At 46.4% G+C, this 27,389-nt stretch overlaps 6 non-coding genes across 6 annotated transcripts; 3 read left to right on the top strand and 3 right to left on the bottom strand.

Annotated features, from left to right (window-relative positions):
• Positions 1-166: 166 nt before the first annotated feature.
• TRNAM-CAU lies at positions 167-238 on the bottom strand. Its single transcript has one exon. It is a non-coding gene; the product is annotated as a tRNA-Met (tRNA).
• Positions 239-6,538: 6,300 nt separating this feature from the next.
• Positions 6,539-6,611, top strand: TRNAV-CAC. Its single transcript has one exon. It is a non-coding gene; the product is annotated as a tRNA-Val (tRNA).
• Positions 6,612-7,960: 1,349 nt separating this feature from the next.
• TRNAT-AGU lies at positions 7,961-8,034 on the bottom strand. The gene has a single exon. It is a non-coding gene; the product is annotated as a tRNA-Thr (tRNA).
• Positions 8,035-12,143: 4,109 nt separating this feature from the next.
• TRNAL-UAA lies at positions 12,144-12,226 on the top strand. Its single transcript has one exon. It is a non-coding gene; the product is annotated as a tRNA-Leu (tRNA).
• Positions 12,227-22,620: 10,394 nt separating this feature from the next.
• TRNAI-AAU lies at positions 22,621-22,694 on the bottom strand. The gene has a single exon. It is a non-coding gene; the product is annotated as a tRNA-Ile (tRNA).
• Positions 22,695-24,424: 1,730 nt separating this feature from the next.
• Positions 24,425-24,498, top strand: TRNAT-AGU. Its single transcript has one exon. It is a non-coding gene; the product is annotated as a tRNA-Thr (tRNA).
• The last annotated feature ends 2,891 nt before the right edge of the window (positions 24,499-27,389 follow it).

Raw genomic sequence — 27,389 nt, 5'->3', positions numbered from 1 at the left:
CTTTGAAATGAGCAAAAAAGGGACTATGCAATCATTTGGGGAGAAAAGTGGAAAATACCACACATTCCTAGAAATCAGATACAATGTCTGTTGGAATTTATTAAATGGCCTGCACTTCCTTTCTGAGGCCATCTCCCCCTCCAGACACAGGGAAATCAAAAGCACTTAGCAGAGGATGGTTTCGATCCATCGACCTCTGGGTTATGGGCCCAGCACGCTTCCGCTGCGCCACTCTGCTTCGCTGAGAATGGATTACTTTTATTATTTATCATAGGAAGGATCAGCCCCTTGCCAGTTTGATTCGCACCTCCTTCACTTCCCTCTCCAGCCTTGGCCTCCGCAGGACCGCCTCCTCCAGGAAGCCGGCGGGGACCTCGGGGAGCCGCACTGGGCCCGGCCCCCGCACCCCTGAGGGCTAGGAGGCGCGGAGAAGCCCGGCTTCCCGACCCCCGGAGCGGCTGGGATAGAGGCGTCTGGGCAGCGGACCGCGCCGCTCCTGCGGTTTCTGCCTCTGCCTTGGGCTTGGAGCCAAGGCCGTGCCTACGCGCGGTGCCCACGGCCAGTGCCCTCCGGCACCCGGCACCCGCGGACCCCGCGCAGCCTTCCTCTGCTCCGTCACCAGCTCCTGCAGTTGCCTTTGCAAGGGTCTCTCCGCCTTCACGAAGGACGTGTGGATGGAACCCCAGGGCACCCAGGGTGTCCGTTACTTAGGAAGGGGAGGGAAAATCATTTTCTCTCTACCCTTGGAAGCCCTTGGCTGGGAACTCTGTCACAAGAGAGCAGCAAAAGAAAAACACAAGTTTATTAACAGGTATACCTCCTGGGTGCCTGGAAGAGACCCCGGGGGAAAGGAGCCCCTCCCCCATGTGGGCTGAAAGGAAATCCGGTACCACCGTCCCCTAAGGACAAGAGAGGAACGTGTGCGGGAACAGGAGAAAGCTGAGGGATTCGCGTGCACAAGAGGGATCCCCAGCAACACTGATCCAGACCCCCCCACCCCCGAGGTGACCCAGGACCACCAGATGTGGGCCTGGCATTTGCTGTCTAGGGATGAGCCTCAGCAGCTTATCTTGTAACCCAGCCCCTGCTCCCTGAGGCCCACAAGGCCCCTGCCCCTCTCTCCCTGACCTGGAGGCCCCGGGAGACCAAGGAGGCTGCCCACCAGGTACCTGGAGACAGTCTCCTTCCTGGATTCCTTTTGCGGTGTTCTTCCATTGTTCCTGCAGGATTTCGTCATCTGCCTCCTCTGCGAGGTACTTATATTCAATCTTTCAAGGCTTGTCTATGACAATGTAATCCTTCTACTCTTGTTCCTCTGAGAAAGTCTTTTTCTCCTGCACCTTGAAGGATAGTGTCATTGTAACAGATTCCACACTGGTAGCTGTTTCTCTCAATGCTTTCAATATTTGACTCCACTCTTCAAACCACCATAAAAGCCCTCGACTTTAGCCCCATCTTCGAGTCTGCCTTCCTCAGGAAGGTCCCCCACCCTGTAAAACTTACATAAATGTGTGTGTCTTCCTCCCGTTAATCTGTCTCTGAGTCTCATTTCCACACCCAGCCAGGGACCCTAAGAGGGGAAAGAAAAAGGTTCCCTTCCCTGAAAGCTCTTGGTACATTAATCATTTCCTGGTCTGATGACTCCAAAAATTTCCCCTAAGAATCTAAATCTCGGGTATTCTCTGTCTCTAAAACTTGTGTTTTTGTCTTTCAGCATGACTTGTCACTTTTTTGAAAGCCAAACACGAGTGCTGGTGAAAGGAGCTGAGGTCAACAGGCCTCCCACTTCCCCCCATGGGTGGGCACAGAAGGGGCTGGGAATACTCACCCCTCAGGTCTGTTAGGCTCTGGTGGACAGTCTCCCCCGCGCACAGGCCTTGTTAGGGAGAACGAAGGCTTTGAGGGTATATTTAAATGGTCATTATTGCCCTCCTGGGAAGGGATTTTGTTCTCCAGTCTTCACTGGGAGAACCTGGTAGGACTCCCAAGGATAAAAGTCACACAAGTGTGGGGGCTTCCGTAGGACTGGCTGCCTCCGGTTTTTGACTTCATGCTTGTCCACAGGGAGCCTCCAGCAACTCCTGGTTGACCTGTTCCTCCCTCATACTGGTTCCAGGGTTGGTTTCCACGACAGCGAGCTGGGATGCCTCCCAATGCGGTTGGCCCTGTTGACCTCAGTTCTTTGATGGAGCTAAGAAAAGTTGTTAATTTTCAGTTTGTTTAGCTTTTTTCTCATTCCGAGGACAGGAGCGACAACTTCTAAACAGTTGATGTGCAGGATGGGAAACAAGAAGTCGTCCAGTTCTGTTTTATGTGCATTGCTTGGGTGAGTCTCAGCCATTCTTACCTCCAAATTAATGACCCTTGGCAAAACTATGGAGTGCATTAATTAAATGGATGAGTTACAATGAGACCCTCAGTGGTTTCTGAGCACTACGTATCTGCCCATCTATGTTGTTCAGTAATAAATATTTAATTTATGATTTCTGGATTCAGTAAGTTTTCAGGAGGAAGGGCATGGGGGTGGGGGCTGCTGATAGTCAAGACCAGCTAAGTAACTAGACTGTGCCTATGAGAACAACGCATTATAAGACCCCTTCACCAGAAGCAGACTTTGGGCCTCCCAGTAAGGATGCAGGCAGGCTGGGTCTGAGGACCCCTTGGGAGTTCCACAGGACAATCAAGAGGGTCCTTCACACAGGATAGAAATCAAACATGAGCCAGAGAAAGTGAAAACGCAGTCTGAAGAGACAGGGTAAGCATCAGACCATACTCAGATAAGGCAGAGATGTTGCAATTATGAGACCCAGAACTTAAAACAACTACGATAACTATGCTAGGAGCGCTCATGGATAAAGTAGACAGCAGGCAAGAACAGGGGGGGCAATAGAAGCAGAGAGAGGGAAATGCTACAAAAGGGCCAAAAAGAATGCTGGAGGTCAAAAGCACTGTTACAGAAATGAGAAGCATCTCAGATGGGCTTATTGGCAGATCGGACATGGCCGAGCAAAGAACCTCTGAGCGTGAGAACATCTCAATAGAAATGCCTGAAACTGAGAAGCAAAAGGCGAAAGACCAAAGAAAAGAGAACAGAATATCCAAGAACAGTGATATACAAAAGACATTACATAGGCATAACGGTACAGAAATGATATTTAAACAGAAAAAAATATTTGAAACAACAATGACTGAGAAATTTCCCAGATGAATGTCAGACACCAAATTACAGACCCAGGAAGCCCACAGAGCACCAACCAGGAAAAATGCCAAAAAATTACATGCAGATGCATCATTTTCAAACTACAGAATAAGGAAGATAAAGAAAAAAGAATTGCTGAGAGCTGCTAGAGGGAAAACAATTACCTACAGAGGATCAAAGGTAAAACTTTTCAGAAACCAGGCAAGCAAGGGAAGTAAAGTGTTTAGTGTTGAGAGAGAAACCCACCAATCCAGACGTCTGCACCCTGTGAAATTATCCCTAAAAAGTGAAGAAGAAAGGAAGATTTTCACAGCCAAAATATTGAGAGAATATGTTGTCAGTGGACCTGTCTTCCACCATATGTTAAAAGAAATTCTTTAGAAGAAAGAAATGATATAGATTAGGAACTTGGATCTATGTGAGAAAGAACATCGGAGAAGGAATAAATGAAGGTAAAATAGAAACTTTTATAATTCTTATTCTAAATTGATCTGACTGATAACAGGTGGCTCAAATAATAATCATTTCGCTATTATAAGGTACTCACTCTACCTGCAAAGTGGTGCAGTGTTATTCAAAAGTGGGCTTGGGTTAGTTCTAAACATATATCGCGAACTCTAGGGCCACCACTAAAAAAAGTAAAAAAAAAAAAAAGAAGAAGAAGTGCAACTGATATGCTAAAAAGCAGAGAAAGTGAAACAATGTAAAATGCTCAGCTAAAGCCACAAAAGACAGAAAAAGAGTAGACGACAAAAAGAGGAACCAAAAACAAAGCAAACAGAAAACTGTAACTATGAGAAATATTAATCCAACTCTATCAGAAATCAGTTTAAATATCAATGGTCTAAATGCACCACTTAAAAGACAGAGATTGTCAGAGTGGACCAAGAAACAAGACTAAAGTATATGTTGTCTACAACAAACCCACTTTAAACATAAAGACATAAATAGACTCCAGGTCAAAGAATGGAGAAAGGTACACCATGCTAACATCAGTGAAAAGAAAGCAGAAGCAACAATATTAATTTCATGGAAAGAAGCTAGATGTCCATCAACAGATGAATGGATAAAGAAGAGTGGTATATATACACAATGGAATACTATGCAGCCATCAAAAGAAATGAAATCTTGCCATTTACGACGACATGGATGGAACTAGAGGGTATTAGGTTTAGCGAAATAAGTCAATCGGAGAAAGACAACTATCATATGATCTCCCTGATATGAGGAAATTGAGAGGCAAAGTGGGGGGTTGGGGGGTAGGAAAAGAATAAATGAAACAAGATGGGATCGGGAGGGAGACAAACCAAGAGAGACTCTTAATCTCACAAAACTGAGGGTGGCCGGGGGGTTGGGGAGTAGGGAGAGGGTGGTTGAGTTATGGACATTGGGAAGGTCTGTGCTATGGTGAGTGCTGTGAAGTGTGTAAACCTGGTGATTCACTGACCTGTACCCCTGGGGGCTAATAATACATTATATGTTAATTAAAAATATATTAATTTCAGACCAACGGACTTCAGACCAAGGAAAATTATCAGGGATAGAAAAGAGCATTATAAAATGATAAGGGGTTTGATTCTCCCTTGACAAAATCGACATCTCGGGATAGCTTATCCAACAACAGCGGAACACACATTCTTAAACTCACGTGGAACATTCACCAAGATAGACCACATGCTGGGCCATAACACACCTTAACACACTTTAAAGAACTGAGATCATACAATGTCTGCTCTCAGACTGCAATGGAATTCTAGTAGCTATCAATACCAGAGAGAGAGCTGGAAAATCCCCAAATGCCTGGAGACTGAAAAAATACACTTGTAAGTAACACATGGATCAAAGAAAAATTCTCAGGAGAAATTTAAAAATATTTTGAATTAAATCTAAGCTTCCATCCTAGGAAAGTAGAAAAAGAAGACCTAGATATCCAAAGTAAGCAGAAAAGAAAAGAAAAATCAGAGCAGAAATTAGAAACAGGAAATCATTGAAACCAAAAGTCGGTTCTTTGAAAAGATCAATAAAATCAATCAACCTCTCACCAGGCTAACTAAGGGAAAAAAAAAAAAAGGGGGGAGGACACAAATTAGTGATATCAGAATTGGAAGAGGGGACAGCACTACAGATCCCATGCATATTAAAAGGATAATAAATGACTGTTATGAACAACCTTTATGCCCACATTATGGATAACCTAGATGAAATGGACCAGCTGACATTGTGAAGACAAAATTTGCCGAAACTCACACAAGAAGAAATAATCTGAACAGGCCTATATGTATTTAAATAATTGAATAAAAAATTAATAACATTCCAAAACAGAAATTTCAGGTGCAGATAAGTTCATGGTGAATTCTGCCAAACATTTAAGGAAGAAATTATACCAATTCTCTATGATCTCTTTCAAAAGGCAGAAGCAGAGGGAATGCTTCAAAACTTACTCTATGGGGTCAGCGTTACCCTAATGCCAATATCAAAGACATTACAGGAAAAGATGACTACAGACCATCATCTCTTAAGAACACAGATGTAAAAATCCTCAGCAACATAAGAGCAAATCTCATCCAGCAGCGTATAAAAAGAGTATCCCATGGCCCAGTGGAATTGATTCCAGGTGTGCAAGGCTGGTTCAACACCGAAAATCAAACCAACAGGCTAAGCGAGAAAAAGTGCATGACCAGACCAAAAGATGTAGAAAAAGCATTCAACAAAATCCAACTGCCTTTCATGATAAGAACTCCCAGCAAATGTCTGTACTTTGTGCTCCGTTCTGCTGTGAATCGGAAGAAGCTCTCCAAAACAAAACTCAATTAAAACATAATAAATACCTATGTTAGAAAAGAAAGTGGTTTCTGTTTGTGGGATTTGGGGAAAGGAATTGCAGTTTTGAATCTCCGGCTAGGCAAGGAAGAGATGAGAGCCATGCCTAGGAGCCGGGCGGCGAGATGGAGCCTTAACTAGGGCCCCAGGAGGACTGGAGAGCGGAGGCCATTCCACAGTCTGAAGGCAAACCCTGCAGAGCGCGGCCGGCATTTCCATGCTGGGCGAGCGGCTGGGAAGGAACTCCGAGGGATGCAGGAGTCACAAGTAAGCTTGGTGAGCGCCGGGGTGTTTGCGAGCATTCTAGTGCCGGCCGAGGTTTGAGCAGAAGGCGCGCAGAGCTTCAGCCCTTAACACACCTGGGAGCTGGAGAGCTCCTAGCCGGGGCGCGCTGCTCCTGTGGGGCCCATTTGCTGCCGCAGCTGCTGTGGAGTCGGTAACAGCCCCCCGAGGTTGTAGGAAGCAGCGCCGGTGCCTGCGGAAGGAGCGCGCGTCCAGGGCACAGTGGCGCGCGAAGGGGTTTCCGTAGTGTAGTGGTCATCACGTTCGCCTCACACGCGAAAGGTCCCCGGTTCGAAACCGGGCGGAAACACATGCACCCCGCAACGGGTTAGCTTTTTCCTTCCCTTTCACAATTAGATCGCGCGTTTCCTGGACACCTTTCACTCTTCCAGTGCCAGCATCCCAGTCAAACCTACCCATGGCCCCCAGCGCGCAGCCTTGCTGTGTGGAATCGAGCCCAAGTTACAGAGTCCCAGGAACAGGGACAAGGTGTGTGCCCTAGAGCCAAGGCCAGGTGACATTTACTGGGACCTGGAAGGAGGAGTTATTTGAGAAAAGAACATGAGCCGGAAATATATTGTTGGAAAGAAAAATCCTCAATCAAGATTATTTTCACAGGTTTTGTTTGTAGAGTGCAACATTCTCGTATCAGTACCTTCTTCAAACTCTCTCTGAAAGTACTCAGTATCATGGACCATCGCCTGGGATTCCATTCCACTTTCAACTGTCCTTTAAAATCTTTGGGCAAAAAAATATTGCACTCCCAGAGACGACTGGCTTCGTGGTTCCCAACCTGGGCATTTGTCCCAGGCCAGACCCTTGATTCAATGCTCTGCGATGGCTGGTTGGAAATCTCAGAACCTATGAACAAAAAGTCCTGCGTTCTCATTTTGCACTGGGACCCCAAGTAGTGTAACAAGTTCTTCTCCAAGAAGATCACAAAAGGAACAATCATCCAAGTTCAACATTCCTTACAGGGAGGAGGGGGAAGCTGAGAAGAAGGCCACCCTCTGCTTGACAAGAAATGTGCAGGTCACTGAGGGTGAGGGGTTGCGTTTGTAGACTATGGTAACACTTTAAGGCACACCCTAGAATATCAAAAGATAAAGATCCACTAAAGCAGTAACACTTTATTCTAGGGTTTGACGATTTTTTTCCAGCCTTTTCTTTTCATCGGAGTCCTTCAGGACTCACTTGCCTCCCGTCTCTTGTTACAGCTTTCTTGTTTTCCCATGAGTTTCCTTTCCGTATGTTTCAGCACTAACCGTTCTTACTCTTTCAAGATTCCAACATGTTGCTCTATTTTTCAAAATATTCAAGGATGTCTTAGAGAATGCAGAATCATGGGAGAAGGAGAGATTGTTATCACAGCACTCAATTTATACAATATGCACATTTCATCTCTTTTTTGCCTCCTCTTTGAATTATATTCAAAACAAAATGTGAAGGGAGACTGCACGTTTCTTAGGAAACGTGGAGAGTAGCTACAAAAGTTTAAAATTAGGAAACTTTAGCTCAAGTCTAGTTCATAGCATAGACTTTGCTATATTCGTGGGACTAATTCTCCAGCTCCTTTACAAAGTGCCTCAGACAGGTAGACTGGCCGTCTGAGGCTTCAATAAGCTATAACCCCAAGTTTGCATAAAACCACAATGGGGAAGGCCCCGCTGGGATTTGAACCCAGGATCTCCTGTTTACTAGACAGGCGCTTTAACCAACTAAGCCACAGAGCCTCACAGTCTGTCTCTCTATCTCACTTATTGTTTTAAAAATTTCACACTTTAATCTGTGTTCTTATTTCAGCAATTTCTTTTAGGATTTAGCAAGAAAGTGAACCTAGACTCCAGTCAGAACCAAAGAAGAACACTCCCTTTGTGGAACGAGAACCGCACTGAGAAGCCCAAATTGCTTCGCGCTGAGACCCGTCAGGTCCCTTAGGACCAGCAAGGAGCCTGCCCTTCCAACTCTGTGGGTGACCGATAGGAAAAACAAGACCCTGGATTTGGTCCCTATGTCCCCCTAACTTTTGACCTCCGATGATGCTGTCTCTCCCACATGGGAAAATACACTCCCTCCCTCCCAGTCGGATTCCTTTGTGAAATCCAGGATGGCATCATCCAAATCCGGGGAAGGCTCAGGTGAAGTTCCTTGGGTGGGAAAGCTCAAGCCAGATTCTTCGTAAGTGGAACATCTGTCGACTGAAGATACAAGTCCCCCGTCTTCACAGACCGGCATCGGAGGCAGAGGCTAAACGCCATCCACACTCCCGTGCAAAGAGAACAAAACCAGTGGACACACCGAGTCCCAGCAATTCCAGAGGCCAGTGGGCACAGGATGCCACTTGACTGGGACTCAGTCGTGCTGGCTGGGAATTGTCCTCCTGGACTCCTGGCTGCTCCGTCCCACTCTTCCATCCTGTTCAAACGGCATTTCTCTTACTGAGTCTTTGTCCCAAACTTTGCTCGTTTCGTGCTGTCCTCTGGCTCTTTGAGTCCCCACCGCCGGTGTTCAGCCACCGTGCTCCTGACACCCCTGCGATGTCATGAACATTGCTGGAGTGGATTCCTTTAGACCTGGAGTCGGCAGACGATGACCCCAGGCCACATCTGGCCAGCCGCCTGTTTTTATAAAGTTTTCTGGGAACACAGCCACACTTACTTTCTCATATTATCTGTGGCTGCTTTCCTGATGCAACAGCAGATGTGAGTCATGTCGACAGACAAGCCTAAAATATTTACCGTCCGGCCCCCTCAAGAAAAAGTGTTCCAACCTCCGTATTAAACAAAAACTGCATTTGCAAACCTTGGAACAGGAGCCCCTGTCTACCTTGGCTTCCAATACAGCTGCTGGCGGGCCGCACCCCCAGATTTGTGGGTTTGTGAATGGGACATGTAGGACATGTCCTGAAGACCCTTAGAGGTTTGTTTTTCTGTTGAGAGACCACCTTAGCTCACCTGGCCGTGCCAACAAAAGATTTTTCAATCCCACCTTTGGCTGCTGGTGGGGCTCTGGACTTAATATTTGCCTGAAAGGCATCTCTTAATTTCGGTGTTGGTTTTCACCTGCAGCGGCGGGGAATAAGAAACAGCTTTCTCTTTCAAGCCCTGTCAGCTTGGGCTCATTGGTATTTAACTCTTCTTCCCTTAGCTTAAAGCTCTCATCTCACATTTTACCATAAACAGCGAGAAAGGCTGAGCCAGCCGTCACCACTCGGGCCAGAAATCTCTTTAGCGACACGAGCTGGCGCAGAGGTGTCTGTTCCATGACAGTGCAGGCAATGGTGTGGATGAATTCTCTGCTGCTCCATTAAGAAGACTTTTTCTTCCAAGTTCAGGTAACATTTTCCCTGGGAGCCCTGTGTCCCATCTGTGGCTGACCCACACACCTGGTTAGGATGGGTCCAAACCTAAGGTTCTGCATTTGCTCAGAACCCCCCACCCCCGCAATGTGCCCTAAATCACAAGGAGGGGGTACTGGAGCATAAAAACTGCCACTAGGCACCAAGCTAAAACCTGTCAGGCCCATCGCTTCTCTTTCCTTTCTGTCAGGGACCAAGGTCCTGTGGTGACAACGAGGGTCAGAAAACGGTTATTCATGGATGTGTGTCTACCATCCTGGTTGTGTCCAGCGCAGGGCAGCTCCGACCCCGGCCAGTGATTCACAGGTGGAAGGAGGCGACGTCCGCATGCAGAGCTCTCCTGCAACAGCGCTAGGATTTTCAGTTCCGTCCGTGTTGCTCCGAGGTCGCAAACTATCACCACAGCATAAATGTGCATGCATGTATACTGCCCAAAAATGAAAATCAAAGTTCCCTCCAATTTCACAAGGCCGCACCCAGTGCTGTGGCTGACGTCCTTCCATGTGCCCTGTCACGGGCGGGATTTGAGGGGTGGGGAGGGCGGGGAAAGATCCAGAAGCAGGAGCAGAAAGGCTCCGTGCTTCACGGAGACCTCTTTCGCTTGTGTAAGTTCTCCAGGATGACATCCCTCAATGTCAAACCCCTCCAGTAGGCTATGGGCGTTCTTTCCTTCCCAGTCCTACGATAACAGGTTTTACTCAGCTTTTTACTCTTGACAATCAAATGGTGGTAGAGTATCATCTCTTTTTACCTATTATTTCTGTGGTGATAAATGATTTTGGAGATTTTTGCACAGTATTTGTTAGTCTTCCTAGATCTCTCTCCCCTAAATTGCTTGTCCTATCCTTGGCCCGTGTCCTTGTGATCTCGCTGCTTCTCATGGCTTCTTGCTATTATATCTTCTCTCTCTCCATCTCGCCCCACCTATTTGGGGACAATTTAAATATACTCTCCCATGATCACATTTATCTATTTATGTTTCTATTATGTCCTTTATTTTACATATTCTTCATTTTAATGGAAGCAAATGCTAGAACATATTTCTTTGTTGTTTGTGCTCTTGAAGTTTTTAAAGGTTCTCTTCAAATAAATAAATAATAAAAAATAAAAGTTCTCTGCTCACAGCACATGATGATATTCTCCCACATATACTTCAAGTAGCTTTATTTTTTTACTTTCACACCTAAGACTTAGACTGAATCACTGATTCTGCTGTGTAGCCCCTGTGCGGAAGAGCAGGACTGGGATATTTCGGAAAGCTCTGTCTGTGTCCATACCTGATAGAGTCTATCTCTGACCTGTCTCGTGTGGAAGCCTGCAGTCACACCCAGCCCCGTCCCCACCCCAGTTCTAACCCCAGCACTGAGGGATCTAGGTTTCCTTCAGGGTTTGGGAGGTACAGGACTCTTTCAGGCGACATCTCCTTTCTAGGAGTTGAACCTTGATCTGGCAGGAGACAGAACCCAGAGCGGGACCACCGAGCACTTACGCAGGCCATTCCTTGCCCGGGAATTTATGAGGCAAAGAGAAAGATCTGGAAGGGGACCCAGTCGGTCTGAACATTCAGCATGAAGGATGGGCTTCTGCATCAACTGACATTCTGGCAAGAGCTGTCTTCAGACCCTCTGCTCGTCTTGTACCCCTGCTATAACCCCCTCATACCGGGGTGCCTTCCCTCAGCGACTGGAGAGCCCCTGTCACACACGAGGTGTTCCGTATTATTATATAAATTTATTATATTGCAGCCTGTGCGCCAGAATATCATTTCAGCGACCCCATATGTCCCATCTGGGAGCTGCTTTCATGTCCTTAAATTCCCCAGGACCACTTTTAGCGCCCTTGACTGAGGGTAGTCAGCAGACAGATGACGTTAGTTAGTTGAGGGTGCTGAATGGAATTCGGATTCTTGGGGTCCCCCATATCAGAGTTCGGGGGTACAAGGGTCTTACTGTCTTTGCAGCCCGCATTGAGCTCAGTGTGCTCCTTTGTGGGCATACTGGGTGTCGCCGGAAGTGTCTTGTCATTAAAATCAAAGTCGGGAAATCCAGCTGCCTCTGTGTCCACTAGGGATTTCCAAATGTCTCCCCAGGGCGAGCTAGTGTTCAGCTTCTGTCCCCTGGGGTCCAGCCCTACAGCCTCCAGCGTTGGGGGGCGTCTGCAGGGGGTTGTACGAGAGCAGGAGCCCTGGTCTCTTCCGGCAAAATCCGGGCGGCGTCTGCAGGGGACAGAGGGAGCAGGTGCACCTTCCTCACTCTCTGCCCCTCCCCCACGCGTTTTTCTTTTCGTATCAAAAGACACAAAACAGCAATTTCTCTACAACACAGGCGGTGATCTCGCGAGGGGAGCTCAGGGGAAGCGTGCTGTCTTCTCTATCACAACGTCCTCGTGCGATTCTCCAGAAGCAGAAGTAAGTATTTCCTTCGGGTGCAGCGCGGATACACTGGTTCCAATAAAAAAGTAATTGCCGAGAGCAAGAACCCAGCCACCGGGATGGCCGAGTGGTTAAGGCGTTGGACTTAAGATCCAATGGGCGTGTGCCCGCGTGGGTTCGAACCCCACTCCCGGTAGAGCAGGTTTCCGTCTGTCTTCGCAGCCCTTTCGGGGAAGGGCCGACCTCCAGCAAAAGCCTGGGGTCGGATCCAGCGTCTGCTTTTCTGTCCCCCCGCGAACACCTTACAAAATGTTATCCTGCTCTGCCTACAGGCAGGAAGGAGGACGAGGAGGTAGTACCTGCGCTAACTGTTTTCTGCCCCGGCCGCATCGAGCTGCCAACCTAAGGAGAACTTTCCCACGTCCACAGCCCCTCTGAGATTTTACTCCGGGCCCCGCAGTTGCATGGGGGTGGAAGCCTGGGGGCTTTGCCCTTGAGGCCACAGGGAAGAAGCCCTCTTCTCTGCGGCCCCTGGGAAGCGAGAACCACCTGCCGCGGGATTCTTACTGTTTCCAAAGGTCGTCAGAGCTCTGCCGGCGCTGCCCCTCCAGCTCGCCCCAGAGAGCAGAGGTGAATCCTCGCCAGCAGAACAGGGGGGCTTTAAAATCTGAAATTGCCCCTCAGTGGACTTGATTTTGCCTTTCTCGGGTTAGTGTTGTTGAGCATTTTTTAAGTTCATGAGCCACCTGCATTTCCTTTTCTGTGTACTCGTTTTTCTATCGGCTGTTACGTCTTTCTCTTAACGATTTATAGGGGCTCTTTAAATATGAATCAATTAAGCCAATGTGTTCTGGTATGTCCCCAGTGATCCAGTTTGTTATTTGCCTTAGAACTTTGCAGTGATTTGGGTCTGTGGCCCAAGTGAGGGGCATTCTGGTTCAATGTCTGACTTAGATGTGCCTTTCCCCCACTAGGAGATCAAAAAGAGTGACAGAGGAATGCCGTGCTTTCCTCTAGAATGTACAGGATTTCTTTTTTGTATTTAGGTCTTTGATTTATCCAAAATTTTCCTGTTTTACTATGTGAGATACAGATCCGACTCCACCTTATTTCCAGAGAACTGCCGGTGATCCCAACACATTTTTTCATTTAAATTCAATTTAATTAACATATACTGTATTCGTTTCAGAGATAGAGTTCAGTGATTCATCAGTTGTATATAACACCCAGTGCTCGTTATTGTTACATCATGTGTCCTCCTTAATGCCCATCACCCAGTTATCGCATTCCCCCACCCTCTTCCCCTCCAGCAACTGTTTTTTTTCCCTAGAGTTCAGCATTTCTTATGGTTTGCCTCGCTCTTGATTCTTATTTTATTTTTCCCTCCCTTCCCTTATGTTCATCTATTTTGTATCTTAAATTCCACATATGAGTGAAATCATATGGTATTTGTCTTTCTCTGACTAACTTATTCACTTAGCATTATACCCTCTAGTTGCATTTTGCAAATGGCAAGATTTTATTCTTTGTGATGGCTGAGTAGTATTCCATAGCCTATATGGACCACAGCTTCTCTATCCATTCATCTGTCAACGGACATCTGGGCTCTGTCCATAGTTTGGCTGTTGTGGAAATTGTTACTATAAACACTGGGGTACATGTGCCCCTTTGTAGCCTTTGGATAAATACCTAGTTGTGCAATTGCTGGGTGATAGGATAGTTTTTAACTTTTTGAGCAATCTCCATATGTTTTCCAGAGCAGCTGCACCAGCTTGCATTCCCACCAACAGCATAAAAGGGTTACCCTTTCTCCACATCCTTGCCAACATCTGTTTCCTGAGTTGTTAATTTTGGCCATTCTGACTGTGTGTGAGGTGGTAATCTCATTGTGGTTTTGATTTTTATGACCCTGGTGAGGACTGATACTGAGCATTTTTTTTCATGTCTGTTAGCTACTTGGATACCTCCTTTGGAGAAATGTCTGTTCATGTCTTCTGCCCATTTCTTAACTGGACAGTTTGTTTTTTGGATGTTGGGTTTGGTAAGTTATTTACAGATTTTGGATAGTAGCCCTTTATCTAATATGTCATTTGCAAATGTCTTCTCCCATTGCATAGGTTACCTTTTAGTTTTGTCAACGGTTTCATTTGTTGTGCAGAAGCCTTTTATCTTGATGATGTCCCAGTAGTTCATTTTTGCTTTTGTTTCCCTTGCCTTTGGAGACATGTCTAGCAAGTTGTTACAGCCAAGGTCAAAGGGGTTGCTGTCTGTGTTCTCCTCTAGGATTTTGATGGGTTCCTGTTTCACATTTAGGTCTTCCATCCATCCAGAGTCTATTTCTGTGTATGGCGTTAGAAAGTGGTCCAGTTTCATTCTTCTGCATGCCAACACTGTATTATTGAATATCCATATTCTCCCCATTGAAAAGCCAGACTACTAAATTCTGTTCTCTCTAAAATGTATGGGGCAAGATGATTTGAAAGACTATGTAGTTTGGAACTCGACAACCAATGTTCTAATCCTGACTTTCCCGTTGACTCTCTGAGCCTTGATATCTTTCTTTGTTAAAAGAAGTTATGTCATGAACAGCAGTTACATGCCTGGTGAATTAAGAAGTCTCTTGGCCACCGTATAGGTTAGTCCCCTTGGCCCTTAGAAGAAACTCCCACATTTCTTTTATAGCAGTCCTTAACAGAAACTCCAAAATCAGTTTAAAAATTAGATAAAATTTGTCCTGATAGTTAAATTGCATCTATATTTTGAGATCAAACACGGGGATTCCACATTTGAAAGTTCTCTGATCCTGGGGGCAGCTCAGTGGGTCGTTTTCATGAGCTGTCTCAAATTTCAGTCTGAGCCTTGAGCTTCATGTTTGCTTCTGGCCTTCCTGGACTTCCTGCGCAGAAGGGAGTTCCTCCCAAGGAGTTCATCTGTGTCTTCACAGTCAGAAATAAGTTGGTTTGAGAAAGATTCAATCTCCACAGAGAGGTAAGACTCATTCCTACCAAAGGTGGGTTTTGTCATCTTTTTTCTTTCTCATGGATTAAGGAGAGAGAGAGGATGAGTGGAAGTGGAGGGCTTATTTTTTTCTGAAGTGAGACTCCAGGTGGCAAAGATTTTACCCAATTGACACTTGCTAATGAGAAAATACAGCAGTCTCCCAGTGGTCAGTAAGTGACATTGTTCAGACTGTCATGCCAATGGCACCCATGTCCAGGTTCCATCCCTATAGAAGTTTCCTTATGTCACTTTTCCTCACCAGAGAGCCAGCTGATCTAAAACTATGATCCCACACCTATCTCTGCCACTGGGAAGATCTGAACCTGTTGTATGAGGCACTTGATTTTATTAAATTCCTCCAATCGCCAGTGATACTGGCAATTTCCACTCAACTCCAACCTCTGTTGTTGTATCTTGAGGTAGGCAGAATTCTCTGACAGCCCCCAAGGTGCCTTCCCATGGTGTATAAGCCCTGTAAAATCCTTTACAGATATTAATTTTTCATCTAATATATAATTAACAATAGCTACCAATTTATCCCTTAAACTTTTTTTTAAAACATTCATCTTGATATTGGGAATGCAACACTGAAGGGAAAAAAAAAACTAAGTTTCTCCCTTCCCACCAGGCTTTCTGGATAGAGGGAGAGACCAACAGGTAGCTTTTGTTTTCAACAGGAAATCGATGTGTTTTATGTGTTTTGACAACAACCATCTATAATACTTGTATAATTAAAAAGAGGAGAAAAGTAAATTCAGAAATAGTGAAAAAAAACAATCCTTTGGATTTTTTTAAATTAGTTTCCGAGGCAGAGGTCAGTGATTCATCAGTCTCATATAATATCCAGTGCTCATCACAGAATCACATCACGTGCCCTCCTTAATGCCCACCACCCAGTTACCCCATCCCCCCACTGCCATCCCCTCCAGCAGGGGATGGCAGTGGGGGGATGTTCGTTTGTTTGTTTCCTATGATTAAGAGTCTCTTATGGTTTGTCTCCCTGATTCCATCTTATTTTATTTTCCCCTCCCTTCCTCCATGACCCGGTTATGTTTCTTAACTTCCACGTATGAGTGAGATTATATGATAACTGTCTTTCTCTGACTGACTTATTTCACTTAGTATAACACCCTCTAGTTCCATCCACACCATTGCAAATGGCAAAATTTCAATCCTCTGGCTCTTTACACTGAAGATATATGCAGAACAACAGAGAAAAGATGAAATACTTAAAATAAAACTTTATTACACACGCACACATGCACACACCCACGCACGCAGACATGTACATGCACAGACACACACACACACACTGTGTGTAGCACGGCATCTGGTAAGTAGTAAGTCCTCAGTAAATATTCGTCCTTTGCCCTTTAAAAGGAAACCATTCTTTTCCTTTATAAGCTGACCTTAGTGAAAATACTTCTGATTAATTTCTGTAGCTTTTAAAATAGTCTAGAATTCATTTCTCACTTCTCTAAAAACTGTATCATCTCATCAACACCTTTATCAGTCAAACACCTGTGTGGGATATGCTCCGTGCAAAGGCAACATGTCCACCAAGACCGCCTCCAGCTTGGCAGTGTCCCTTTGCTCTCTAGGCCCCCTCTCTGTCCCCTCCCACAGCAGCGGTTTGCTAGAGGTAGGTCCCCACAGACGCTGCCCTTCTGGTGACACCAGACAACCAGCTACCAGAGTGAGGAAGGCCCGCCCCCAAACACAAACACTGTGCCCACCAGCAACAGTTGTGGAAATGACGCTGTGAGAATAAACGACCTGTCACACTTCCAGAGGGAAGAGAGTGTTTATTAAAACCTAAACTTCACAGCTGGGGAAAGGGCTTTGTTTAGGACAAGGAGACCCCCCCGTGAGGCAGGCCCCCGGTGAGCACAGAGAAGCAGAGATAACGGTGAACAGGCACCTGCGTAATCCAGGAGCCGAAAGGCAAGGCCGCCTCTCCGCTAGCCCCGCACACACAATGCTGCCTCTTCCCTTCCTCTGCCCCGAAACAGACCTGTGGCCCGAGGCTCCAGAAAGAGAAATGAACAGAACAAGGGGAAGAAGTCAGGGCCTTCCCGAATCAGTGACACCGTCTTTGGGGTGAATGGCTGAGAAATCCCCAGTTATGGCGCCGAGACTGCCGCACCACACTCACGCCTTCTGCGTGGTTCCAGGCTCAGCTCTGTGTCTTCCGATGAGACGGCATCCATGTGGCAAGGTTGAGATTTTAAAACGCCAACAGCTTCCAAATGCTGGGAACTGCGAAGACAGAGGGCTCCTAACAAAATAACTACACTCATGATTCTAAGACAATCTCTCATTTCAAAGAGTGTAATGGGCCCAGAGACTACAGCGGGGGTCACCCACACACGTTGTTTTTATCACATATCGCATAACACACTGTCCGAGCTCACTTTCCGGACGTGTAACTTGGGCAGCGACACGGGGCCTGCACTCGGAGGAGCTCACGCTTGCTTTAAAGCTCTGCTGTCAGCATCTTGAAATTGCTAAGAATTTTCAATCAAGAGACTCCACATCTTCATTTCGCACCGGGCCTCCCAAATTATGTAACCAGTCCTACATGTGGTCTTCTGTTTCCTGTTGTCAAAAAAGGGAAACAATTCTTTCCCATATTCTGCATTCGACCCCTTGTTCAAGTTGGTGCAGAGAGATTGCTTCTCAATCCCAATTTGAGGATTTATATTGCAAAACTGAACTGCAGGAAGAAATCATGAAGGAACAAAGTTTCTAATACAGGTCACTGGACAATAGGAAGAAGTCGTAGGCAAACATCGTAAGGGCCACCAATGCCCAGAAACCACAGAGGAATTGGAGAAAGTTAGATAATCGGCTGCGGATATAACTTCCACATGTCTGAGACCCTAAGACAAAAAAAAAGGGAGATCAAAGAAATGAGCTTTACCCACTGCCTGGGAGGTTAACTCACCTTCCTCATCAGAATCCAATGATCACTGACCAGACACTAGAAACAGGACAGAGCTGGACACGTTCATGAAGTAAGGAAACTTACAGGTGACTTTTGGTGGACTGGGTCCCTGAGACACTTCCAAAATTTGCATGTATGCATTAATAATGAGAGGAACACAAAATTACCTGTGGACCCAAGAAAGGGGAGATGCAGGTCTCCTGATTAGCCTCCGCCAGTCCTCCAAGGTTTCACGGCAGGGTCCTGATCGATGAACCAGAATCGTGCCCTTGTTACTGCCCCTCACTTTCCTTCTGCCTCCTTTGAGACGATGTGCTTCTCCTAGACTTTCCTCTTCCTCTGTACTTTCCCAAACAGTGATTAAAAAGCGGATCAAGCGAAAATCCCACCCTAACCCAAAGCCAAGACCTTCCAAGTTCATTCCCACCTCTCCTTGCCTGTGACGATGAAGACACCAGCACAGGAAACATACTGTTTCTGGGTCTCAGGGAGTAACTGCGGGAAGGTCAGCAACACAAAGTTGAAGCAGAGTGAGAGGAGAAGGGCGCTGACCGTGACAACTCTATCCAGGAGGAAGTAGGCTAGAATCAGGGAAGAAGGACAAGAGAGTCTGAGAAGTTCGTCCTTTTTAAGGGTCCACTCCCCAGTTTTCCCAGTGCCCAGGGAGCAGGAAGGAGTGGCCGGGGTGGCACCCGAGGTACCACCCGAGGTGGTACCCGAGGCTGAAGCTTACCCCGGGACTCACTGGGCTTGTGTTTGGGCTCCCAGCACATCTGACTACTGTGGTCTCTGAAGGGCGCACTGACGAGGATGCAGGCCTCTCCAGGCAGTTCTCTTTCCACCCGGGAGGAGATGAGGGAAGAGCACACCAGGATGGTGGCCAGGACATGACAGGTGAGGATCATGTCTCTGTTCAGGTTCTTCCTCTTAAAGCACTGATGGAAAGGGAAGACATGGGGAGGTGTGTCCCCAGACCCTCCAAATTTCCTCCTCATCCTTCAAAGACAATTCTTAATGATCCCTCATTCCTGAAACTTTCTTAAATCTCCCATTCTAGCCCCAATATCCCTTCTGCAATTCAATTCCTTATTTAACAAGTACTGTAGGCCCACGGTGTGTTAAGCCTGAGGTTCTGGAACGTGTCTCTCCCAGGCTCCAGCCATTATTGCCATCATTCCAGACTCCAGACTGACAGTCACTTCATCTGGTTTCCCCCTGCTTGGAAGCCCCCCAACATCTCCCTGAGCACACCTAATGTAAACCTCTGAGTGACATCCAAGCCCTTCCTTAATCTCGCTTCGACCTATCTTTCCAGTTTTATTTCTGTCTACTCCCTCCAAAAATTCAACCTCTCTACCAAAAACATGCACCATATTGTTTCTCAAATCCTATACAGCAAGTGTTCCTTGAATGGGCGCCATCTAAACCTTCTGTCCCATTGCCCACTAAGTACCATCCAAATATCTCTCGTTCATTCAGTAAGTAAATCTCAACCCCCTACTGTGGTGCTTGTACTGTTCCAGGTGCCTAACACTGGTTTGCAAACAAACATGGCTACCATATGGAGATATCCCTAGAGTGCTACAACCCTCTGCCTTTGCTTGATCCCATCTACTAGGTCCTCTTGCTTCCCTCTTCTCATCTGCCAGTATAAATCTCTCTTTCAAGGCCCAAGCTTGGGTTGGAAGCTTACCCAAGGGCACTGCCCAAACCTTATTCACCTTGTGTGGATACGTATGACGATGACTGACTTCCCTACTTCATAGTCAATCATGTATCACTTCAAACAAGAAGGCCAGCATGGTGGAGTGAGAGAGGAGAGCACTAGATGTCAGAAAGGAGATGGAGGCCAGATTGTGTAAGATCATCAGGTAACATTAAAGAATCTGGTGTTTATTCTGAGAAACCATTGGAGCAAAGGAACGGGAGATGGGACTCACAATTCTATGCATTCGCTCAGTTGCTGTGTTATGATTAGACTATGGGGCCCGAGGTAAAGCAAGGAACTCAGGAGTTACTGGAATAGTGAGGCCATATGAGATGATGGTGGTTTGGAGCAGTTTGTGGTTGAGGAGGGTATTAGAAGTCTCAAACTGGGCTTACTTTGCAGGTAGAGTCACTGGACATAGTGATGAGATGAGACATGTGGTAGGAGAGAAACAGGAGTCAGGAATGGCCTGAGGACTTGGTCTGTTTCCCCACTGCCTAGGACAGCCTGGCATGTCATCACCACGCTATTTGTTGAACGACGAACGCATCACAGAATGATGGCCCCAGTGATCAGAAAACGATAAATCATTCCAACACTGGAATAGTCAAGAGCTCGAGCTCCTTTGCCACGGAACTACTTAAACTTCCAGGATGGTCTCTGCAATCTCAGGGAGCAGTCACTGGAACTATGGTGCTAGTGGGTGTAACAGCCACCACAAGCGCTCGGGCTGTACTCCAAGAGTGGGTGGATCAGTCGAGGGGTGCTGAGAACAACGGACCAGTGCTATTTCTAGAGCAAGACATGGTGTAGGAAGCCGAGGACCTCCTTATTCCCACAAACACACCAATTTATTATCAATTCGTGGACAGACACCCTTTTTGAGAAATCAAAAATTGAAAGGCTTCTGGAGCCTAAGTGAACACAAAATTTGACTCACCGTAACTGGCAGATCTGGGACACAGTCTTGTCAGGTTTGCCAGGATATTCATCATCATCAACACACCGCAGAGATGACTGGATTAGTGGGATACACCACATGAACTGAACGAAGGGTAAAAATCACATGATCATCTTAATAGATGCAGAAAAACCATCTGACAAGTTTCAACCACCTTTTATGATAAAAACAAACAAACAAGCAAACTCTCAACAAACTAGATTCACAAGGATTTACCTAAACATAATTTAAGATCGAATATGAGCCCAGAGCTAACATCATTCTCAAAGGTGAAGAAAGGAGAGCTTTCCCTTTAAGATCAGGAACAAGGCAGTGTCCCAGAACAGCGCCCACCCAGAAGGAAGGGCCAGACGGCAGGAGCACTCTCTGCACATCAACACTGCTCAAGAACTTTCATCTCTAATGACTTCAGCGTAGAGGCAGGCTGTTGAGGTCGATGGACTGCTATCATCTGACCACAGGCTCGCCCTGTGACAATACACATCTCACACTTACGATAAGCAGAATCATCAGTGCACTCAACACAGTCACATCGCTTCTGCCTTCCAGAGGATGGTTCTGCAGAAGACGCTGCTATCCTGAGCAGTTGCTGTTATCCTCCAGCACCCGCCGCGCCAGCACCTGAACCCCTCGGTGCTCCCCCCGCCCCCCAACCACACGCGCCAACAGGGACGTCCTGCCATCCGCAAGGCCAGGCTGCTCCGGGTGGAACTCACCTGGTGGGGAGCGCCCAGGCCAGCTCCATCTGCAGCTGTGCCGAGGGCTGTCTCCGCACAGTCATCCCCTCCGTTCCCTCCTGAAGGCCGAGGAGAAGCGACCACTGCTTCCCCCGCAGCCGGGCGCCTCCTGAGCCAGCCTTAGTGCCGCGGGGGCAGCTCTCGTCGCACACCTACGTTTCTGGACGCGTTCCCACACGTCCCGCCTTCGTCAGGTGGCAGGCTCCGAAGCCTGGCCCTTCTCGGGCCGCCTCAAAGCCCATGGCGGTCCTGCGGCGCCTCCGGCTTCGGGGAGCCGGTTTCGCACTCCGAGGGAGCCCATAGCCGCGGAGAGCCGGCGAGCACAGGGACCGCTCGGGTCCCCAACCCGACGCTCGGCTTCCCACCGCGGGCGTCATTTCCGGTCCGCTCTAGGAACTTGGAGGTTTCTGCGCCTCTGTGGTTCGCGACATCCGTGCTCCACCAGGGGCCGGACCAAGTCTTTGGAAAATAAGCTTTAACTTTCACAGTGTACCAGGTACAAAGTGCAATCACAAATACTCAAGATATACTAAGAAAAAAGTGCAAGTGCAAAACAATGCGTAAATCTTTTGTGTGAAAAAGAAGAAAAAATAGTATCCATGCCTAAGAAAAACCAGTAAGGCTAAATGAGAAATTATGGACAGAGCTTACCCAGGACGGGATGGTGAGAAGGGGGCTGATGAAGAATAAGGGTGAAAGGGAAACATCTCCATTTATCTTTTTAAAGTTTCTTTTTGAAACACATCAATGTAGGCATTACTTATGCAAAAAATAAACAAAATTGTGTTTCGAGTTACTTAACCCTTTTATTTCAGATAAAGTGTGAGAGCGTATAAAACAAAGATCTTGGCCGTTCTTACTATTAAAGCAAGATTTTTTTTCTCGTTTTTTAGTCTTTATTTTTTTTTTTTTCTTTTAGACTGAACTGGGATGCCCCAGAAGGAGGGATATAAAGGGTGATTCCACAACTGGTTTTCAGAGGTAACTGTCAAATAATACAATTTCCCCCTCCCAAAAAACAATTTCTTCACGGGAAAAGCAAGCAAGATAAGCTCTGTATTTGTCCCTCGTCTCTGGGGCCGAGCGGGACCTGCTAGGAACCCAGGCTGGTCCTTGACTCTGTCCGTCTGGGGACCAGGACTCGCAGCAAACGGGCTCAGAGATTGTTTCCTCCACAAAGCCCGAGGCCTGCCGTTCCGTTCCTCCCGGCGTAGTGCAAAAAAAAACACCTGCCGCTTGGCCCGTACGGGGATCGAACCCGCGACCTTGGCGTTATTAGCACCACGCTCTAACCAACTGAGCTAACCGGCCGGGGCGCGCACTTCTTTTTCGAAAAGACACAGGAACAACATTCCTATCCTGAGGTTTCTCTTGGGAAAAGAGAATCGTTCTGATTCCCTGCGTTCTTCCTCTCTGGATGGGCAGATGGGGGAGAAGGGAAGGCAAAAGTCCCATATTCGGGCTCAACAGATCATGCTTCTTCCAGGAAAACCCGAGAAGATTCAGGCCAACCCCCGGCAGCGGGCCCCGGGTGCCTCCCCGCTCCTGGGGCCTGTTCTCGGCAGGTCAGCTCCGCCCGGAACCTGGGGACCCGGGACCCTGCAAGACCCGCGGCCCACCCGGAGTCCGCCCGGGAGCGTCGCCGACGTGGAGCTGCAGTGCGGCGCACCGGACGTGCGGTGGCGCCCGAGTGCGGGGCTGGCGTCGGCACGGGCACCAGAGCCGCGGTGGTCTCCGGGAGCTTCTGACCCCGCCGGGACCCGGAGCCGAGAGCCAGGACTCCGCAAACCCGGGCGGGGTCTGTGGGAGGCAGGGCGTGTCCAGCGTCAGGGCCGTTACCTGGCCCGGGAGAAACGCCGGGACTGACCGGGTCGCGAGGCTGAGGAGCACTGCGGGAAAGCTCCGAGGAGGGGCGCCCTCTCCGGCCGGCGCCGGACCCACCTGCCACCAGGTGCGCGTCCACGGGGGCCGCCGGAGCCGCCGAGTCCTCTGGTCCCTGCTCTCCTGCGGCGTCTGCCTCTCCTCTGCCCACCAGGGCTCCTTCTGAGCTGGGGTACTGGCATTTTCAGAAGCCGATCGGTCTGCGTGCAGTCTAAAGGCCCTCACGCTCCATTTGTAAGTACGTATGCGCACGTTTGTGTGGTCTTCTGGATTTCCTAGAAATTTCCCTAGAAATGAGAATCGTGTTCTTTGACTAGCTACATGTCTCGTTTAGTTTCTAACCTCCCGTTTCAGGTACTTGCTTTTACTGCCGTAAATTGTTCCTCTGGTCCTTGAGCATGTTTTAACTATATACATCATTTGAACCAACTGGTAGGTATCTTCATATTGTTGTCGTTGTTGTTGTTCTGTGGCGACAAGTCTGTAAGTGTGTAGGGTAGAATATTAATATTACGATCACTTTTATTTTACCAGGGTACTTGCTGTGGTAAATGATTTCTGAGTCCGGGCCACGTTCAGACTTACTTTGACCTCTAGAGATCGAAGTCGGCATCAGTCACTTGCCTTTGGTCGTGGTCGGTTCCCTGGGAAACAGACACGGAGATGGAGGTTGTGTGCAGTTTTATTGGGAATGCCCTTAGAATCAGCAAATAGGAGAGGGTAAGGGAAGTGGGATTGGAAACAGGCAGAAGATGAGCGTGGTGTAGTTTAACAGAGGCCACCAGCGGATCTCTCAGGGATATTTGAGCCTGGAACGGCCCTTCAGAAATGTCCATAGGAGGAGGGGAGGACTTTATACTCTTCCATCAACCAGTCTTGGATTTAAGCACCCCCAATGGTGGGTGTAAATTTGAGCAAGGTGCCTCTTCTGTTGAGTACAGTTCCCAGAGACCAACTCAGTGGTGAGCCACCGGCTGTCAACATTTCTGAAGTTGAGAAAAGAGTACCACCATCCTTGAGCATCCTTTGCACCTCACCGGTGCAAACGTATCCTCACAGTTCTTTTGACAACCATGGGTCAGACACGTGCTGGTCTTTGTTATAGTTAAGGTGTGTGAAATCATATTAAATAAGATGTAAGTGAAGGGGCTACTATACCTGGCTCTGTGGCTTAGCTGGTTAAAGCGCCTGTCTAGTAAACAGGAGATCCTGGGTTCAAATCCCAGCAGGGCCTGTTTCCTTGCTTTATTCCCAGTTTTTATGATTTATCCTCCTGTGTTTTCGGTAGGTGAGTAAGAACCAACTTGAATTTACACAGGATGACTCTTGTTTTTATGATTTATCCTCCTATGTTTTCGGTAGGTGAGTAAGAACCAACTTGAATTTACACAGGATGACTCTTGTAATACTCAGGGTTTGAGAAGAATTCCCAATACATACATCAAGAGTTATTAAGGGACTCAGAATATTTGTGCTAGTCATGATATTTGCAGGAGGTGAGTAGCCTAGCTGAGGTTTCCCTCTTTTGTCCTACCATTTGAGATCAAGTGACAGAGACTCAACCACTTTAAAAACATGCCCTTTCAGACATTTTTTGTATTACTAAGAAATTACTGACTACTAAGAAAGGATTACTTTCTTGTGGATTGCTGAGCATCTGGAAATGCAAAGATGTTAGAAGCCTATTTGTAAAGTTCCTTAAATTTGAATCTAATGGATTTGAATCTAATGGATGACATCATGTAACTCGGGAAAGACTGAGTGGCTAAGAGTACTAAATAATAAAAGGTAGCTACTCTGGAAGACAATTTTAACCATATCCTGGACATTCACAATTGTGTCTTTGCTGAAGGGAGTTCTCTCTCCTGGAAATACTATTTCTTTCCTACACAAGTTATTCTTTATTCAAACCACCTCCCCTATTAAATGTTCCCTGGCTTGGGATCCTCAGGCAGACAGCTCTCTTCTTTTGTGCTATTAAAGTAGACATGCTACTGTTTTAGGTCAGCTATATGGTTCTTTCTTTTTCTTGTCTAGCTATTCATTGGTAATGTTGGACCCTGGATAGTTTGGTGAATTCACTTGAATGAAATATCCATTAAAAGAAGAAAGATAAAGCATGGCCATGAAGAGAAATGGCAGAGAAGGAGAAATGGTTGGGAAGTGTGTCCACTCAATGTCTAACCAGGAAATTTTGGTGTGAAACAAATGTGGTGATGACCATACTGGGGATACCTACTTCCAGAAATCATTACTCTTCAGACTCAGCTGAGATCTTCTAAATTCATCTGTCCCTGTCACCTGTTGTCACACTTTCTTCTCTGTGTTGGGATTGTTTAATGCTGAGTCTATGTCTACAATTCCACATACACAGCACATCAAACTTGGGAATGTCAAGCACTCTTAGATGGTAAAGTTTTAAGTTCTTGAGTCTTATACCCACACCATGATTGCAGCTGGAAGAATCTCAAGTATTTGGTGCTTTCCAGTGCTGATGTCCACATCTTGACTCATTGCAGAATTTCTGGAGTTGATCTTTTCTCCCTCAGAATTTCTTTATCAACTCTAAACCTCTTAGCTGCCTGCCTGGAGGGGATCTCCCCAAATATCCACATCTAAGACAGATCTCTCCATAGCTTCAAATTCATATTTCCATCTCCGCTTGGATTTTATATAGGTACTGCTGGCACAGGGCACCATAAACTCAACTGACATTAAACCCATTGGAAACCTGTGGTTAGCCTTGATTCCTCCCACCATCAAATCATCACAAAGTCCTGCTGACTTTGCCTTCAACATGTGTAAGATGTCTTTCCCTTCTTTTCCTTCTGTTGGTCCCTATTTGGGGGACCATAAGGAACCATAAGATATAATAGCCTCCTCTTGTTCCCCCCATCTTCAAGATTGATCCTCAAAGCCATTCTTGACATGTGTATTCTACAATAGTTAGGAGTAGTATCTTATAAGTGCTGACTAGATCAAGTTGATCAGTTACTAGCTATGGTTCAAATCCTCTATATCCTAGTTATTTCCCCTTTTCTTTCAGCTTCTCATCAGCTATTCAAAGGAGTCCTTAAAATCACCAATCATAGTTTTGGTTGTTCTATTTCTTATTTTCATTTTCTCAGTTTTGCTTCGTTTAAGAATAAATCTTCTTGGTGAATTGATCATTTTGTTGTTGTTAGATGTATCTCTTTATCTTTGATCTTACTTTTTACCTTGGAGTCTACTCTGTCTGATATTGATATATATCCGATATTGATATAATGGTTTGTGTTTTCAAGGTATATCTTCCCTCACCACTCTACTTTCAACCTGTCATCTTTATTCATCTTATGTGTCTCTTGTAACCAGGGTACAGTTGGCTCCTGTTTTTCTTTGTTTTATTTTACTATTTAACATGCCATTCTCTGCCTTTTAATTATGTGTTTATCTCATTACATTAAATGCAATTATTTATATTTGGATTTAAGCCCATCATCAAGTTAATTGTTTTCCATTTGTCCCACTTGTTTTTTGTTTTTTGGGTTTTTTTTCTCTTTCTTTGATTTATTTATTTGTTATTCCTTTTAACCTTTGTTTGACCGAAAATGTAGGTCATTCCCCTCCAGCTGCTTTTAAGATTTTTTAGATTTTGATTTTCAAGCATTTTGGTATAATTTGGGTAGCTACAATTTTCTTTATGGTTATCCTGGGTGTCATTTGCTGAGTTTATTGAATCAATAAGTTGATGTGACTTCTTTCCCCATTGAGATGTGTCCTTAAGATTAGTGCATTTTAATTATGTAAATTACACTTTGATTTTTTTTTTTTCCAAGAAGTCTTCACTGATGACATCTGTACTCCAAGAATTAATGGTTAGGCTCCAAATTCTTTCCTCATATTCAGATTAAAATGTACCTTCCCCTCTTTGGAAGGCACATCCTGTATTTTCTCTGATTTGGCCCACATATTCCCATTTAATCTCATTTATTTCCATCCTCTGCTTCAAATTCTTGGATATCCTCCTGCCACCAACATCATGCCGACCCCATTCAGCTCCCAATGACAAAATCCCCTTTCTAACCTCTCTGCATCGGATTATGAAGAGCATACTCTTCATATGCTCTTACGAAGAGCATACAC

Source organism: Lontra canadensis, unplaced genomic scaffold, assembly GCF_010015895.1.
Source record: "Lontra canadensis isolate GAN:19392208 unplaced genomic scaffold, GSC_riverotter_1.0 scaffold21, whole genome shotgun sequence".
Lineage (NCBI taxonomy): Eukaryota > Metazoa > Chordata > Mammalia > Carnivora > Mustelidae > Lontra > Lontra canadensis.
Note: the sequence above shows the minus strand (reverse complement) of the source record. Positions and strands in the feature narration are given on the sequence as shown.